Raw genomic sequence first — 17,804 nt, 5'->3', positions numbered from 1 at the left:
CGTGCAGGGAACTTCATCCTCTATTCTGGACCTATTTCATAGTAGATCACTTTCTGATGTGCATGCAACAGTTGAAGACGGTTTGTCCGATCATAAACTTGTTCTTTTCACATGCCATCTTGGCAGCGCGGATGCGCCTGCTGCCCAGTTACGGAAAACCTTTAAAAACTTTTCGAAGGGTGATGAAGACTCTGTTCTTGATTACCTTGAGACTTGAGTTGGCTTTTGATTCATTATCTGGGAATGATGTTGATTGTTTGTAGAACACATTTAAAACTATTTGTCATTTTTGTCGTCAACATTTTTTTGCAAATAGAACAAAGAACGTACACCGTAAGAACCCCTGGATCACCCGCAACATGGTTCATCTGGTACGGAAAATAAAACGTAATGGAAAGCGTTGTTCTAACAGTTACCTACTCGAAATTTGAAGCAAACACTTGCGGCGGAAATTCGCGCAAGTAAAGAGTTTTATTATTCTAATACGCTTCCACGCTTTTTTCACACTGACCCGGCAAATTTTGACGCCATCTCACTACAAATGGACCAAAAACCATCGATTCCGTTAAAATTGATGATTCCGTTAGTCACGACAAGTAGGAAATAGCCATTGAATTTAATCTGTTCTTTCTTTCAATCTGTGTATTCACATCCCAGCCCGCGAAAAACGCCCTTCGATAATTCAACCAGATTATTCCAAAGTTCATAATATTTGAACGCATTTTTTTCATGTTGCTTAATCTTAATGGGACCATGAAATGACTTTTTTTACTTTTGCCACATAACTTTTACATTAAACCGTCAATGTTCACTGAATGCCGAACAGGCATCCGTTTTCGTCTCGGTTTATTAACTTGTACACAAAAAAATGAATGAAATATCGACTTTTTCTTTCTCTCCAACTGACCGCAAAAGAAGCTGCGGCGTAATTTTGACGGTCGTGACCAACGTTATTAAAACACTCAGTTGGGGAACTTGCCGTCGAAACCTGGGCCGCTGGCGTCCACCGAGACCGAGCTAAATACGACAACAGCGCCACTCTTTATCGTTTGTCTGTACTCTGGTCACCTTGAGCTTTTTGAAAGCCTGTTTTTGCATAAAAACAAACGGAAAAGACTCTTTTTGTATGATATTTATTGGAGTTTAGTACAAAAAGAGGGGCGCGTTATGTTTTTAAAATCTTTAGTTTGCAGGGTTTTGCGGCACAATTAATATTGTTTTTATACAACCATGCCTCAGCGGGGCTTTCAGGTAGCGCGTCCCGACCTAGGTGCATTTTAACTTCGGTAGTTCGACGCGGCGCGTCCGCCGGGGAGACGGGGGTGGCACCCCTGTAACTTCTTCCACTGTATCTGTTCTGAAAGCCACTGAAAGCCAAAATAGAAGTCGTGTGGAGTTCCTCGAGTGGCCGCTGCGGGAGGAATGGTGGCGTTGTGTTCGTCATTAGCTCAGTGCTCGGAGACCGATTGGGGCCACTTTTTTAAAGCTGTCTCTATGGGAGTTTCCCAACTGAGTGTTTTAGTAACGTTGGTCGTAACGTACCCTGTTTCCGGAACCAGATTCTCTCGGCAGTAGGAGAATGGGAGCGTTAGCGGCAGTTAGCGGCGGCGAGTTGGCGGTGTGCCGGTAGATTTTACTGCGCTGATGGCGCGGATGTCACCGATGTATTTTCTGAATCGGCGCCTCTCATCGCCGTGATAGCCATGGACACATCGCAGCTGAGCGAAATTCAATTAGATATGTTGCGCTACAGCGACAGCATGGGACTAGTCCCATACGCCGGTATGCCTGTTGGGAAGTGCGGCGAGTCTTCCGGTGAAGACTCCAGAAGTCAACCCAACTGTCATTGTTGGTAAAAGGCGACCAGTGTCAGTCGTTTGCAAAGCGACGTAGATAGAGACAAATGGCCGCGGCGTTTTTTGCGGCCTCGGAGATGCAGGAGCGAGCCGACGTCAAAAAAGATGCGTTTGAACTACGAGAGTGTGAGCAAGAGCCACGTAAATACCTGTTCACACTCGGAGCGGACGCGCGCGTTTGATGGAAGTGCTGTATTCGCGCTGCTGGTAAGCGCTTCGGGACCGATCTTTTTACGATTGCAACTCGATACTGACGCGACACTCGGCAAAGGAAGGTTGAACCGGCATTGCACGTAGCTCCCACGAACTGTTATAGCTCGACAGTGACGTGCACTCTGTCAGAATAAAAATGGTATACTAATAACAAAGTGTACATACCGTGTTACGAAGGTAATCCATACGGCGTTTATTTGAGCTCTATTATCACACAAAACAAAATAGAATCGACGAGAGTCCCTTTTCGACGACAGTGTTCGTCAACACTGCCTCGGAAACCAAGGGGAAGAGATTGACCTCACCCCTTAATCTAAAATTGAGGTCAGCGATCCAAATACGGGAAGGGTCCACAAGGGTCGCGCGGGGATATTCCATTCAGCACGCCAGCCGGTCGTGGGCAGACGGTCTTGTCGAAGTACCGTCGAAGCAGCGCTGCGCCGGAGTGGGGGTGCCTGCTTCGGAGTGCCTGCTAGGCCTATCTGCTGAGTTCGCTTGGTCGCGGGTCGGTGAATTCGTGGCCGTTCTGGCTTTTCTCGGGTGTTTGTGGATCCAGCGCTCTTGTTCGTCGTGGTCTGTTTCAAGTACTTTTTTTCTTGCTGCTTGAAGTCGGGACGTCGCCGCCAAGTAACTGAGCCCAACGCTGTCGGCCCGTCGGCCCTACCGCCCCTGCTTTGTTTACCACACGATAGATGGCGCTTGGCTCTCAGCATTATCAAATTTGGCAATTTTCGTCACATCTCTAATTATGCTACAAAATTTGGATCTGAATATTATTTAACACAACTTTTAGGAAACATTCGCCGGCTATTTATTGTTTACGATCGCGGTGCTGGTGAAGTAGGCTCTTACCCAATAGGCGACGTGGATTCGGCTGACGTGCTGCGTTTCCGCGGATGCATTGCAGTGAAAAGGCAGAGAGCTTTTAAAGGAAAGAAGGCACAAAAGAGTCCAGGTTTCTTTTAAAAGTTCTATAGCGAATATTTTTTTTGCTCCCTATTTTAGTGTGTTTGTGTTTCTTTTCACACCTTTTACGACGTGCGGTGGATGAAATTCGATTTTAAATTCATTTCATGGTCCCTTTAAGCGAAAATCATCAGGTGGCCCTGATAACATTTCCAGCCCCTTCCTTCGTCGTTACGCTGAATCCCTCGCTAGGTTCCTTGTTGTCATTTTTTCGTTCCTCATTTTCACGTGGTGTTGTTCCCTCCGATTGAAGTATAGCACGGGTTGCTCATATGTATTTAAAAAAGAAAATTCCACACTGTGAACTAATTACCGTCCCGTATCGCTCACCAGCACATTATGTAAGCTTTTAGCAGGGATGGGCAAAATACATGCAAATATGTATCGAAATACAAATACAAAATACTTCGTCAAAAATGTATTTAATTACAAACCTAATTACAATTCCCAAAAAACATTTAAATACAAGATACAAATACAACCAAGTGTATTTGGTCTTCTCCAAATACTTTTCCAAATACATTCCTCAAAATTTGCGTCAGCGACTTCAGGGCACCTGCAACGGGTTTCTGGGTATTTCATTTTAATTTTGAATCGCACACTCGGGAGTTAGTGTACGAGGCTCTAGTAACGTAATAAAAATATAATCACAAAAAATGTAATCAGCTTGGACGTAATAGGTGAAAAAAGTAAAGAGCTGCAAGCAGCTTTTTTTGTCGATTACACTTTGGTATAGACCAACAAAGAACCGAGACGACCAAGACGCGCAGCACTAGCTAGATAATTTTTTTATTGTTGCAACTCGCATCAGTTACGAAAATCTGGACGACCCGCGCATCTAGAATGTTCCAGTCAAAAATATGGATGGAAATCAGGCTGGAAAGCATCACAAGTTGTCACAGGCACTTATTTAGCCAGTCTGCCTGTGAACGTTGATTTCGTCACTATTCTTGCCCTGGACTAGCACCGTAATCACAAAGTCACTAAACGCTTGTGCTTGATTGAGAGACACTGCATTCGGTGCAGAACGTAGTTTTCTTACTGCTCTGGAGAGTGACAATAAATTTGAGAAATGTATTTTCGCCCACAAAATTGTATTTAATTACAATTGTATTTGAAATACCTACGTTTTAGTATTTAAATACACACGTCAAATACATTACCCAATTTGTAATTAAATACAAATGCAAAATACACAAAGCATTTAAAATACGTATTTCAAATACTTGTATTTGAAATACTGCTTATCCCTGGCTTTTAGGCTATATCATTTCTAATTACCTGTCTGAATTCTTAGATAAGCATGACATCACCTCGATTTTCAGCGCGGCTTCCGTAAAGGCCTTTCCACTACCACACAACTTATTTCTACTATTCATTATTTGACTTCAATAATCGACAAACCCGGCCAAGTCTACGTAACCTTTCTCGACTTGAGCAAAGCACTTGATAGGGTCTCTCATTCCGGACTCTTATTCTAACTTAACGAACTTGACTTTCCCCGTACAGTTCTAAAATGGATTTCCTCTTATCTAGAAATGCGCAAAGAATTTGTCGATCTAAACTGTCATCATTCAGATCCCCTTTCCGCTAATTCTGGTGTCCCGCAAGGAAATGTCCTTGGTCCGCTACTTTTCTGAATTTGTAATATTGATTAACCTTATGCATCGACGAGAGCGTGAGTATTCGTTTATTTGCAGATGGCTGCTTAATATTCAAGGCTATTGACTCTATTAGCGAGCAGGTTGTGCTGAAAGAGAGTCTGAATGCAATTTCTAACTGGTGCGATCTCTGGGAAATTAACCTTACGACAAATCCGTACCAACAAAAGGTGCTCCCATGTGTTTGATTACTCTATTGGCAAAGCAATCATTTCTCAAACAAAGTTTCTTGGCATTACAATTACTAACAACTGCTTTTGGACCTCACAAACTGAACGAATATGTGCATCTGCATGTCTTAAACTAAGCCTAGTGAGGCACAAGCTTAAATACGTGCCTTCTCATGTCACACTTCTGGCCTATAACTAGGGCTCCGTGTTTTTGGAGTTTATTTTTCGTCAAAGTCGGAGGGTGTTTTTCGGAGTTTATTTATTGCCGAAGATTCGGAGTTTATCGGAGATTATATTTTTTTATTCCCAATTCTTCGAAATTTGGAGTTTAATTTCGCTGTGTTTCCTATTAAAAATAAATAAATAAATAATAACCGAATGTAAATGTATGCCAGATAAAAAAGAAAACGCGCTTGTATTAATTAAAATATCTTCAGTTTGAATTTGGCGTTGGTGCCATTGCTATTGGCAAAACTAATTTCCCACGAAAAAAGTCACACACAAGTGGCGCTTCGATAAACGCCGATACCCTAAATCAATGAACTCCCGGAGGTAATCGCTAGGATACTCGTAGTCATCCCATCCTATTCCATCAATCTGGTCCCTCTTCCCAATTATATACAATCCCTATGGTCCATAGCTTTCACTGTTACTAAAGCATACCCTTTCCCTTCTCTAAATCACAAATCGCAAGGCCCAGACTGGAAACCAAAAGAGTGGCTTTTGTCGTGACCCGAATGTACAACGAGCGACCTGTTGCCCTGAATCAACCTTGAAGAGCCAAGCGGCAAGACCCCTTTTGACAACGGTCCGAGATTTGAAAGATAATTATGGTGGAATTTTCCCAGGACCATTGGCTCTCTGCTGATCAAACTGTAAAAAAAAAAAAAAAAAAAAAAAAAAATTATTTTTTTTTGATGGGGAAAGGGGGGGGGGGGGGGGGGGGGAGTGTTGCATTGACACATAAATATTCGGAGTTTCCGAATTGGCCAAAATTTTACCGGCGGGTGTTTTTCGGAGTTTTTTGGATTTATCCGAAAACACGGAGCCCTACCTATTACACACTAATAAGGTCTTGGTTGGAGTAAACTTGCACTGTATGGGATCCTTTTACGAAGAAAGACATTAACAGGCTTGAGCTGGTCCAAAGACTAGCAGTTCGTTTTATATATAATCGTTATCGCGGAATGACTCTCCTACCGAATTAATTATAACCAACATCATTCCTCTAGAATCCCACAGGAAGCTAGCTAGATTAAATTTTTTTTTTAGCTTTGGTATTATGAACGTCGCCTTGAGTCTTCTTCCTGCATTCAGCCATCATCTACTAGACAGACTAGACATGACCATTCACAAAAAATAACACCCATATTTGCACGCACAAATGCTTTTAAACAGCCATTTTTCCCCAGAAGTGCAACAGATTGGAACTCCTTGCCTGCCCATATTTTACTTCGGAGAATGTCCTACGATTAATTGAACATCTTTTTGAAGTGTAATTTGTGTTTTATGCGGTTAGCACCTCAGACTGGCGTCGCTTTGTGTCTCGAAGCTCAAGGAGGCTTGATGCATTTGAAAAAAGGGCTTGTCCCCACTTCTCCTCAACGTAGAAACTCTCGTCCACTACACGAGGGGCACACACACCATCCTCACTCAAAGGAGGCAACAAAATGCAGCACCCACTCTGAAGCTCCTCTCGTGCTCCCGTAGTTACTGCTGTACTTGAAGAATCGCGTGCTAAAGGTCAACGCCAAGGTGATTTCTTTGCGTTGCCTTTCCTCCCAAAACTCAGAATATCGTGATCTTCCGAAATTCTAAGATGGTTCGAGAAACCTTAGTAGTTCCCCCAACGTTTTACATTAAAAAGTAAAAAAAAAAAGTGTCGGGAAGTATATTAGGTACATGGTACTTAAAGTACTACTTGAAATACGTTTATAAAATGTCTACTTTACTTGAAGTACATCCCCTGAGCATGTACAGTCATGCAGAGATACTAAATAGCTCCACGCGAGCGGGATTTGTTTTCTGAGGAGCGCTTGACTGGTGGCTAACGTTCGAACTAGTGCGAACGTCAGGACTCGTTCATGTGGAGCAGATAGGGGAAGCCCATCACCGCGAACTGCCGTTATCATCTGCGCCCGTGCGCCCGTGTCACCGCGGTCTGATTGATAGGGGGAGAGGGTTCTCGAAACGGCAAAGGATAGCGGCAGTTCGCATTGATGGGGTCTCCCAATCTGCTCCACATGAACGAGTCCTGACGTCAGCGCTTGTTCGAACGTAAACCATCACTCAAATGCTCCTCAAAAAAAAAAAAAACGCCCGTTTCCGTGGAGCTACCTACTTCTGCATGGCTGTGCTTGTGTACTTCGCTAAAATATCTTTAAGGCGAGACATTTTATGTCCCATTACGGGAAAAGGCGGCGTCGGCGTTGTGCCCGTAAGATGGCCATAAAAACACGTCACCAAGCACGCGCCGCTCAAGGACAAAGTGAACGCGCCGCAGAAAGAAAACACAAAGAAAAGCTCAGCAACGCTGATGCTTCGTGACGGAAGCCGTGAAGCCGATGGGGGCGCTGCGTCTGCACAGTGGGGAAGCGTGATGTCACCGCCGGACTATGATGCCTTTCGCATTCCTACACGTAAGCAGTCGTTAATGTCTTAGGCGGTTTTTTTTCTGGTACTTTCCAAGGAAAGTGCAACTCCTGACTTCAAAACACATTCCCCAAATTTGAAAAAAGAAAAAGAAATGGCGTATTGTCATGGCAAAACGCGCTATATCTTCTTTTAAGACGTCATCTGGTCATTTCTCAGGGAAAGTAATGCCGGCTATAAGACTGGTACAAATAAGCGCCTTTTTTTGTGTATACGGGATTGGAATGCGCTACCTGAGTCCATTGTAACAATTACTGATCATGCCTTGTTTTTATCAGAACTTACTAAGCATATGATTGTATAATGAAGATATTGCACTGTAAAATAACAGATGTTCTTTCAACCTATTTGTCTCTACATTTGATTTCAATCCTTGAAGTGTTATATTGTGTTTTATGTTACCCCCCTTATGTAATGCCCCCAGGGGCCCTTAAGGTATAATAAATAAAATGAAATGAAATGAAATGTCTTTATTGTGTTAAATAGTTCGTCAGCGAGAGTGAAAAACTACTCTGTGGTAACTTGACTTTATCCAGTATTTTGCCACAATTTCCTAAAAAAACTGATGCACCTCTGATTACCCTTGGAGCAGTGCATACCAGTTAAAGAAAACACTGTATAGGGGATGAAAGGACATCATGAAAGATTGTGTTCAAAAGTACTTGTAGTTTATTTTGAAAGTACATTGTTTTTATAGTACTTTACTTCATGTACATTGCACCCGGTGTACTTGCTACTTTACGTGAAGTAATACATTAGCTCTCGTTTACTTTGTACTTTACTTCAAGTAGTTTTCAGGTGTACTTTACGCAGCACTTTAAACAAGCAATCACTGTCTGCGAAATCAAGCTCAGCCAGTACTAAACCTCAAAGTGCAAAGGATACGTCTGCAGTGCATCATAGACCAAAAAACAAAAAAAGTACAAAACAATTAGGCACGCAGAAGCAGAACCAGCTATTAAAGCATTTCTTCGAAAACAGAAGCCGCTTTATATTCGGCTAGAAAAATTTCACTAACGGATCAAAACGTATGTATACTTTCCTGTTACCATGAAAAAAAAAAAAAAAAGAAACTTCAAAACTAATTCGCAATTTTTTACGGTTGTTAGTAATTTACTCAAGTACTTCCTATTTGAGTAATTTTTATTCTAGTCAGATTACTTTTGAGGCCAGTAGTCAGTAACTTAATTACTTTTTTGGTGTAGATTGCACATGTCTGGCGTCAGGGCTATTCACAATCTCTCTAAATATTTATTTGTTTTTTTTTTGGGTCCGTGGATGTTGTTGTAGAAAAAGGTTTGAATTTCACAAGAGTAAATGGCGTGCTGGCTTCTTAGTTGTGCACGCGCGCACAGTTCTTTTACAAACCACTGCGCACTTGTTTTAGCTAAAGTCTCAAAAAAAGCTTCCTACAAGTAGCGACATTCTTTGAAGCACGACCGGCTTTATAAAGGCGACCAGGTCACTCCACGTTTCCCTGTGGGAGCGCGCGGGCCAAGAAAAATCACGTGAACGGCTTGGAGGGACCGAGTGTTTCGCTAGGCGCCGCCCTAGCTCAACACCGAAAGCGCGGCGGCCGCTATGAAAGACGATGGGAACGTGTGGAATTAACCTTGGGTTCAGATATTTTCTGCCGCATTCCCCCTACAAAAATATGTATGGACGTCCTGTGTCCATTCTTTTGCCGTTCTATTACCCCTTTGTCCATCCTATGGATTCCTGTAGACAGTTCTTAGACCGTCTATGTACCACTGGTTTGCCACAGAATGGACACAACAACGCTATAGAGATCTTCGCGAAAGAAAAAGTTTTTCATTCCTTCCTATTTCCGTTCTATGGTCCTGGTGAGTCTATGGACATCCTATTGCCTCTCTATGGTGTGAGCTATATATTGGTACATTAATAAAATGATGCCGGGTAGACGTTTTCTTTAGGTGTAGCGAGGTGTCAGAGTTAAAGAGTTGTTAATTAAGTTCCGGGTATCAATATGTTACATTGATGTCTGGAGGCATATCCAACCTCAGGGTATATTCATTGTGGAGATGGAAGTGTTTAGTATGTGCCGGAATAATGTTTTTACTTTCTCTGTGGGAGGTAGATATATGTGGGTCGCTGCGGCCCCCGTAGATATTCGCAACTTTCAGAACCCATAGGGGGCGCACTGGTGCCTATCAAAATTGCGGTCATCTGGATGATCGTCGTAAAACAGCGGTATGCTAGGCTGGGTCTGCGCGCGACGCGTAAAAAAGTCTAGTTATGCTGTATACGGCGCAGTATCAAAACCTTACTTTATGTTTTTTTTTTTGTTTTTGTTTTTTTCACGTCAGGAAAGTGTAGGCAAGCCATTTTATTATGAGGCCAATCATCCAGGAGCTAGGGAGTGCGATTCTCACACCGCGGTACCACCATCGCTTAAAGTGGCTTCTCTATGGACCCCTAAGGGACTCCGTGCAGACCCTGTATGGCTTCTCTGCAGACTCCATAAGGAGCCCGTGTAGACCCTGTATGGCTTCCCTGTGGACCCTGTATGGCTTCCCTGTGAACCCCGTACGTACTCCCTATAGACCTTTTATGGCTTCTTTGCAGACCCCTAAGGACCCTACACTCTTTAAAATGACTTTTACAGAGCACGTTTTTGCGTAAAAACAAATGGGAAAAAGCTCTTTTTGTAGAAACCTTTATTGGAGATAGTACAAAATGACAAGGGCGTGATGTTTGCATACACTTTTAGCTTACAGGGTTTTGCGGCACAATTAATATTTCTTTTTACAGCCATGCCTCACCGGCGACTTCAGGTAGCGCGTTTCGACTTGGGTGCGTCCTAACTTTGGTTGCAATTCGCGGCGCGTCCGCCTGGGAGACGGGGGTTGGCATCCCTGAAACCCCTCTTCTACCGTATATGTTTCGGCGCCAAAGTGGCCGATTCAAGCCAAAGCAGAACAGTCACATGCTGTCGAATATCGACAGTCCCAAACCAGCACACGCGGTCGTGCAGTTATCCGAGTGGCCGCTGCGGGTGGAATGGTGGCGTTGCGATCGCAATTAGTTCGGTTTGCGAGTACAGATCGGTGCCGCTTTTTCAGAGCAAGCTCTTTAGCGTTTCCCAACTGACTTGCTCTAGAAACGTTGGTCGGTGCGGACCCCGTCGCAGACCCCATGCAGACTGCGTGGCTTCTCTGCGGACCCTGTAGGGACTCCCTGTAGACCTTGTATGGCTTCTCTGCAGACCCCATGAGGACCCTGTGTAGACCTTGTATGGCGTCCCTGTGGGCTCCCTAGGGACTCCTTGTAGACTTCGTATGGGTTTTCTGCAGGCACCCTATAGACACCGTAAAGACCCTGTGCAGACACCCTATAGAGTCCCTATGGACTCTATATGGCGTCTTTCCATAGAGAGGGTATAGGATGACCACACATCATCCATAGAATAGGACGTCCATAGAACGTCCGTTGGCCTATATTCTATAGGGCAGCCATAGGACGACTTCACGGAGGCAACAGAGGTCGTGGTCTTCCTATAGACGCCTTTTGTTCTGCCTATGGACGCTGCTCTATAGAACGTCCTAGAAGTGTCCATACATATTTTTGTAAGGGTCAATAGAATACATTTTAGCGCTCAAAAAACAGGGACAAAGAGGCGAGAAACAGACAGCACAGTGCGCTACTAACAACTCAGTGCGCTACTAACAGTTGGTAGTAGCGCACTGTGCTGTGTGTTTCTCGCCTCTTTGTCCCTGTTTTTTGAGCGCTAAAATGTATTCCAAATTCCAAAACCAACTAGCCCAGCAATCGACTCTACTGGCATTTAATAGGCAGGCGCTAATGCTAGCACATAGTGTGTATAGAACAGGTTAAAATGAGTCCCTATACTATAGTTTTCTCGAGCAGAATAGTTAGTGTTGTGAGCTAAGCTTTCAGTAGAGTGTACGAGTGGATGGTGCATCCAGTCCGCCTGCTGGAGCCCCCTCCGGGATCGGAATAAAAAATCGAGTTAAATGCTCCGCAGGTGGGCCGTGACGCTCTTGATGAATGTTCGAAGTGAGACACTGTCGACTGGTAGTGAACTGGTGATTGGCGGGAGGGGGGAGGGGGGGTGGGACTTTTAGAGTTGCACTACACGGGGTGCGAAGGAGTTCTAGTGGCGAAGCGTGCGGGTTAAAAGGGGCTGCAGTCCGCCAGTGCCAGTACGCCGCTGGGAGGAGGCTCAAGGAGGCGAGGAGTCCGGTAGCAGAAAAGTGGCTAGGAGCCGCGTGGTCGCTACTTGACGTCGATGTTGAAGCGGGTTCCTGCCGACTGAACGGAGGAGGTGCAGTGCTCGATAGGATGGTGTTCGGGGGCCAAGTTGGCGCCTCATAATAAGGCAGGAAGCGCGACATTACACCGACTCGAGGGAGGCAACAAGTTGCCTGGTTGCCGAATCCCACACCGAGCAGCGAAACTCCATGATCGGCGTCACCAGTGCTGTGAACAGCATTCTGGGCATATCGGGCCTGGCTCTTCTTGTGGACCGAATGACGAAGCCAAGGAGTCACATTTCCCCGGACACGGCGTTTTGGACATAGCGATGGAAATCGAAATGCTGGTCGATGATTACACCTAGGAGGTGGGATCTCCATCGGTTCAGGAAAAGTGTTTGGGGGGGTCGAAGGTTGGCGCGAAGCAGTGATGTGCATGGTAGCGCATTTGGTTTAAGTTTAGTGGAAGTATGTTATCGTTCGACCAGAGAAGAATGCGATCTAGATCAGTTTGTAGCTTTTTATCGAACGTACAATCGCAATAACGACGAGAAAAGTCCTTAAAATATAGCCGATTATCCTCACAACGTCGCCGGTCGTGGAGCGGACACACACAGATAGACACGCGAAAGTGTCTGCTAGTTTGGTGAGCTACAGAGCCAAAAAACGCGGTGGTGGTTCAGTGAACTAGAGAAAGTACTAAATAAGCAAAAGCAAATGCGGCGCGCTTGCGCTGACTCGGGTGACCTGGTCGCCCCTAATAAAGCCGGTCGTGCTTTTAAGCGCCGACTGGGTGACGGTGCAGGTTTTAGGAAGCGAATGGCGGCGCACAGCAGAGGTTTGAGCTGAATGCCGCCATTTGGTTCCAGCGGAATGTGCTTTGTCATTTATATTTGTTGTCGTTACTTGTAAAAGAGATATCAAGGGACTTTAGTTTTAGCTACATTGAGCTTGCCGATACCGACACTTCTATCCAAGTGTGACTCGACAGTTGCTGCGGAGCAAATACTCGCGAGCAACTGAGGCTTAGCACCTCTCGCATCGATTACATGGCAAACAAGTTTGTCACACTGCGACTTCTGGTCGACAGAAAAGCAGAAATGTTCAGAAGTCTTAAATTGTCAGACATGGCCCGGCAAATTCAAACAATTGATTAATTTGTTTTATCCAATTTTTGCTACAAATTGTTTACAAATTTAAAATCGCTCGCTGAGAAGCGCATCACGCATGCACATTTAGGTCTGCAACATTAAACATACAAACGACTGTGACTCACAGCAGTTGTATACTTCATTTCTTGGGACGCTGAAGTGTCACCGACTTACTAGATTTAAGTCTTCGATCTCGAGGGGGTTTAGCACATTTCACGTCAACCGGGTGAATAAGCAGAGATTTAATTGAAACGACTCTGGAAGTCAGACACCGCTGCTTCTTGCCAGTAATGTTTAGGAAATGTTTGTTTACTGGTTCACAAAATTCAAAAATGAATCAACTTGAAGCTAATAAGAGACATTCACTCACAGAACATATTGTAGCCAAGAGGATACATGAAGTCGCTTTCACTGAAGTGTTCACCACACACGCGAGAGGTTCTCGAATATCGCGTTACTGTTTTCAATTTGATAGACATTTCTTTCTCAGTTTTATTTTGTCAGAATCATAATGAAAGAATACACCCTATTTGCCGTGGTATATGTAATGAGGTTAAGCGCTCGTTATTCTATTTTCATCATTCAGCTTTTTTTGGGGGGGACAGAGAAGAGCACACCACCATCTCAACCAGTGGCGGATCCAAGGGGGGGGGGAGGGCAACGGGGGCGGCCGCCCCCCCCCCCCCCCCCCGCCACACACACACACAAGATCGACCCCCCTCGCTCCCCCTTCTCAGAGGGCAATTTGACATTGGTGGACCCCCCTTGCACAAGAAAGAATGGGAGAATAGTATCCTTAAAAATGTTCCACCCCCACCCCCCCCCCCCCCCCTCCCCTAAAACGGAGTTCTAGCTCCGCCCCTGATCTCAACGCTTCGACACCTCAGCGCCAAAAGTGTTTGTTAGGACGAGTATACGCGTGCCACGGTTTCAAGCTCTGGTAGAATGCCCTACTACAAATATCACTTCACCCAATAAACACAACGCGTACGCGTTGTGTTTATTTGGTGAAGTGATATTTGACATATACTTGACGCGAGGCAAAGCCTGTTTCACGTGAAACAGGCTTTGCCGCGCGTTACCTAAAGAACGCATGAAGGCCAATAGCAGTGCGCTTCCTCTTCGTTGTGGGCGAGCAAGCTAACGAGTCACAATTTGCCAGATTGTGCCTATCTCAAATACTCTACTCAAGGTACTGTATTTCAAATACTTTTTGAAGTATCTTGGTATCCTGCAAATATTTTTGATAGAGAGTATTTGATACTCTATCTTAATTACAATTCTGAGTATCTTGTACTCATTATGTCAAATACATTTTTGACATTCCGCCATTTTCTGAGTTTTTCGGTATGAAGTGGCGTGGGCGTGGCATGAGCAAACGTGAACATTCTTCCCAGCAACCACACTCTAAAAAATGTCTGTAAGTCTACTTTCACGCACAACACTCGGAAAGCCAATCACCGCAACTTACGGAGGCAGCTCAGCGAATGACGATGCGAAAACATACGTTTTGACCAAAAAACGCAGTCTGAGTTGTGGCATTAAGCAACGCAAAACGTCACGCTTGCATTGCTTAATGTCACAACTAAGACTGCGTTTTTTGGTCTAAACATATGTTTCGGGATTTGTCATTTGCTGAGCTGCCTCCGTAAGTTGCGGTGATTGGCTCTCGGAGTGGTGTGCGTGAAAGTAGACGCACAGACTTTTTTTAGAGTGCAAATCCTGGTGCTAGCTCCGATTAGCTACGGTGACTTTGATTTGAGCCCGTGAAAACATCGCTTTTTTGCCGATTGTGACTCATATTTCAGCCCAAAGTTCGTACAACCAAGGTTTTCCCCTCGTCTTCCCAAAGGCGCCTTTTGTTTCCTAAAGTTTCCCCCAAAAAATCCTCAAACAAAAGGGGTGGTTTTACGGAAGATTGCCACACTGAGGCTCAACCCAGACCGGGAAACGACCTACGACAACAATGCAGACTTGAGCTTCAAAAGAATAACAAATAGAAAAAAATGAGAAATAAACACAAAATAAGACTTTTTTTTTTGTATATTTGACAACGCTACTGCAAAACGTCGAAGTTCTTTTTTTATTATTTCTTTCTGTCGTTAGTCCGGCACTTATTGCTCTCGCGAACACTGTCTGTAAACGATCATTGTTAAGCAGAGAACAGGACAGGAAATGAACTACGAGCCGGGTGACCACTCAAAATGCCAACAAAGCGTTCCCCAACGTTGCGTGCCTTTCTGAACGCAACCTACTTTTAGGTGCGACTACTGCCGTGGCTATTATGTAGGTTCTTTTTTGTTATCCATTAACTCATATCCGTATTCCAAGTTCGTTAATAGTGAACTCCCCATGTAGGGAATATGGGTTGTAGTTAAACGATGCGTCTAAGGTGCCCCGCAGGACGTGATATTCAGCGATGTCACTATTGGCGAGGCGCTTTGTCCCGTTTCTTGCCCCACACCTCGGTGTTTACCCAACACAAGGCCTGTGCACGTGCCCACAGGCCTTGTAAGAATATCCATGTCATTTTCTTCAATAGAGCGTGGGCACCCAGTGTAATCTAAAAATACAAACAATAAACGAATGACGTTAAGTGCCGGATCTCTCCCGAAAGAAGTCGTCAGAGGATGCGAGCTTGACGCTCTTCGGCTTTTGTGCTGAGCTGAGGACCGTGCATGCTGCATTGTTCATACTAGCCGAAGTGGTAAAAAAAGAGCCCCTCCTCCCTCTCACCGGGGACCACGAACTCCAGCCGAACGCTGACGCAGCATTTGGTCATGTCAGCCGAGCGCTGAGTCAGTGTATTTGTTGTCCCCATCTGTGTAGTTCTAAAGCTAACCGCTTGGGGCGCCACGGTCTGATCTCCTCCCCAAAGCGACCTTTCGCTTTGTCCCAGAGATGTTTTGTAACATTATCAGTGATATTGCCACGCGCGTTGCAGTGCGAATGCGTGTCCGATTGATTGCCGCGCTGGGCTCTGGCGCGGCGAGGCTCCGGGTTCGATTACAGGGAGCGGACTGCTCTTTTTATTTACTCTTTCAACTTGAAATTTTTGCAAGTTGGAAACCTTGTCGTCTGATCGAGTTACGAATGTTCTACGCGCCGAACGTTATACGCCGAATGTTCCGGAAATCCACGCGGGTTCAATAGGTGCTCCGTGTGGCGGTGCAGAATCAGTCTCGCCCCAGCGCTCGATCCTGCTGTTTCGCCGAGATCGACGCCTGCGACGCGAGTCTTTCTCTATTTTGTTTTGGAAACAAGTTCGCCCCATTAAACGTTTAGTTTCTTCAGTTATTCGCCTGCTCATCATTTTTCATTCGGGACAATATCCTGCTCCTTATAATATGTCTGCATAAAATAACCGTACGATGATTTTTTTTTTTTTGCCGTTTTGTGTTGTTGCGTGCTAATAAACCATTCTGGTCAACTAGATTTGCGCAGCTGTATAGTTGTCGTTGTCAATGACGCCGATACAAATAAGCAATGCGGAATTATCTTCAAAAGTAATTGAATTACATTTCTAAGTATTTGCACTCTACTCAAGATACTTTACTGTGAAAGTAACTTGAGCAGTATTTTAAATAGATTGTGAAGTAGGTATTTACTAACTTAACTTAAATACTTTTATCGAGTATTTTGTCCAACACTGCAATTTGCACGCAACCAAGCAAAAAAAAAAAGGTTAGTGTCGATGTGTTAGGCCACGTGAAGGAAAGGCTTTGAACATCTGAAGAATACCAGGGCTTGCATATTTTAAGTGCAGATAGTGTAATCCGAATAAAATATACCGTCACAATATATATATACCGGGTGTTTTTGCGAAGACTTTCAAAAATCCTAAAAATTAGGGCGATTGAAAAAAGAAGTAACTCTCTTCGGGAACAAACTACCAGCCACGGCGGACGTCAGGAATTGCCAAAAACCTACTAATTAGCCAGATAATTAACTAAAACTTGTTAATTAACTTTTTAATTAGGGGAATAGACATATGGTTCCAATTAGAAAGTTGCTGAGCGTTATCGAAAACCACTAAATCAGTCATTTTCAGAAAGACTTTGAGCGCGTGAGACGAGTAGTAGCGCACTAAAGTTACCACTCGTGGAGCAGGTACAAGGCTAGCGGTTGCGGTAAGGCGCCCGCGCGATTTTTCCGCCTCTTATCTAGCCCCAGCCTTGTACCTGCTCCACGAGTGGTAATTTTAGTGCGCTACTACTCTTCTCAAGCGCTTAAAGTCTTTCTGAAAATGACTGATTTAGTGGTATTCGATAACGCTCAGCAACTTTCTAATTGGAATCATATGTCTATTTCCACTAATGAAAAAGTTAATTAACAAGTTTTAATTAATTATCTGGCTAATTAGGAGGTTTTTGGCAATTCCTGACGTCCGCCGTGGCTGGTAGTTTGTTCCCGAAGAGAGTTTCTTCTTTTTTCAATCGCCCTAATTTTTAGGATTTTTGAAAGTCTTCGCAAAAACACCCGGTTTATATATACTTAGGAAAGGTCGTCACTTTATATTGGACATATTCCAGGGCCATCGTTGTTTTTAACTTTTTTTTGTTTATCATTTTTTATTATTGTGTCTGCTGTATTATGGGGCCGCCAAGCGCCGCCATCAATGCGCCTGCGAGTGCAAAGCTATATAAGCCCGGTATTCTGAAGAATAAACCATGATGCAGCTGTTTCTTCGACTTTTGTAACATTATTGTGTTACTGTACATTCATAATTGGGTAAAACGGCTGAGATTTCAGTCCCAACTCGCTACGCTTTGATCAACATAAATGAGTTAGGAATGCGCGTAATGGACATTTCGAGGGCCGTCAATATCCCACAGCCGTCCGGCAGGCCTCATTCCACCACTTTGGGTCAGGATACACGCATCGTCCTTCGTTTAAAGGG

Source organism: Ixodes scapularis, unplaced genomic scaffold, assembly GCF_016920785.2.
Source record: "Ixodes scapularis isolate PalLabHiFi unplaced genomic scaffold, ASM1692078v2 PGA_scaffold9__187_contigs__length_104089568, whole genome shotgun sequence".
NCBI classification, from domain to species: Eukaryota; Metazoa; Arthropoda; class Arachnida; order Ixodida; family Ixodidae; genus Ixodes; species Ixodes scapularis.
The sequence above is the reverse complement of the archived record's forward strand: the minus strand, read 5'-3'. Positions refer to the sequence as shown.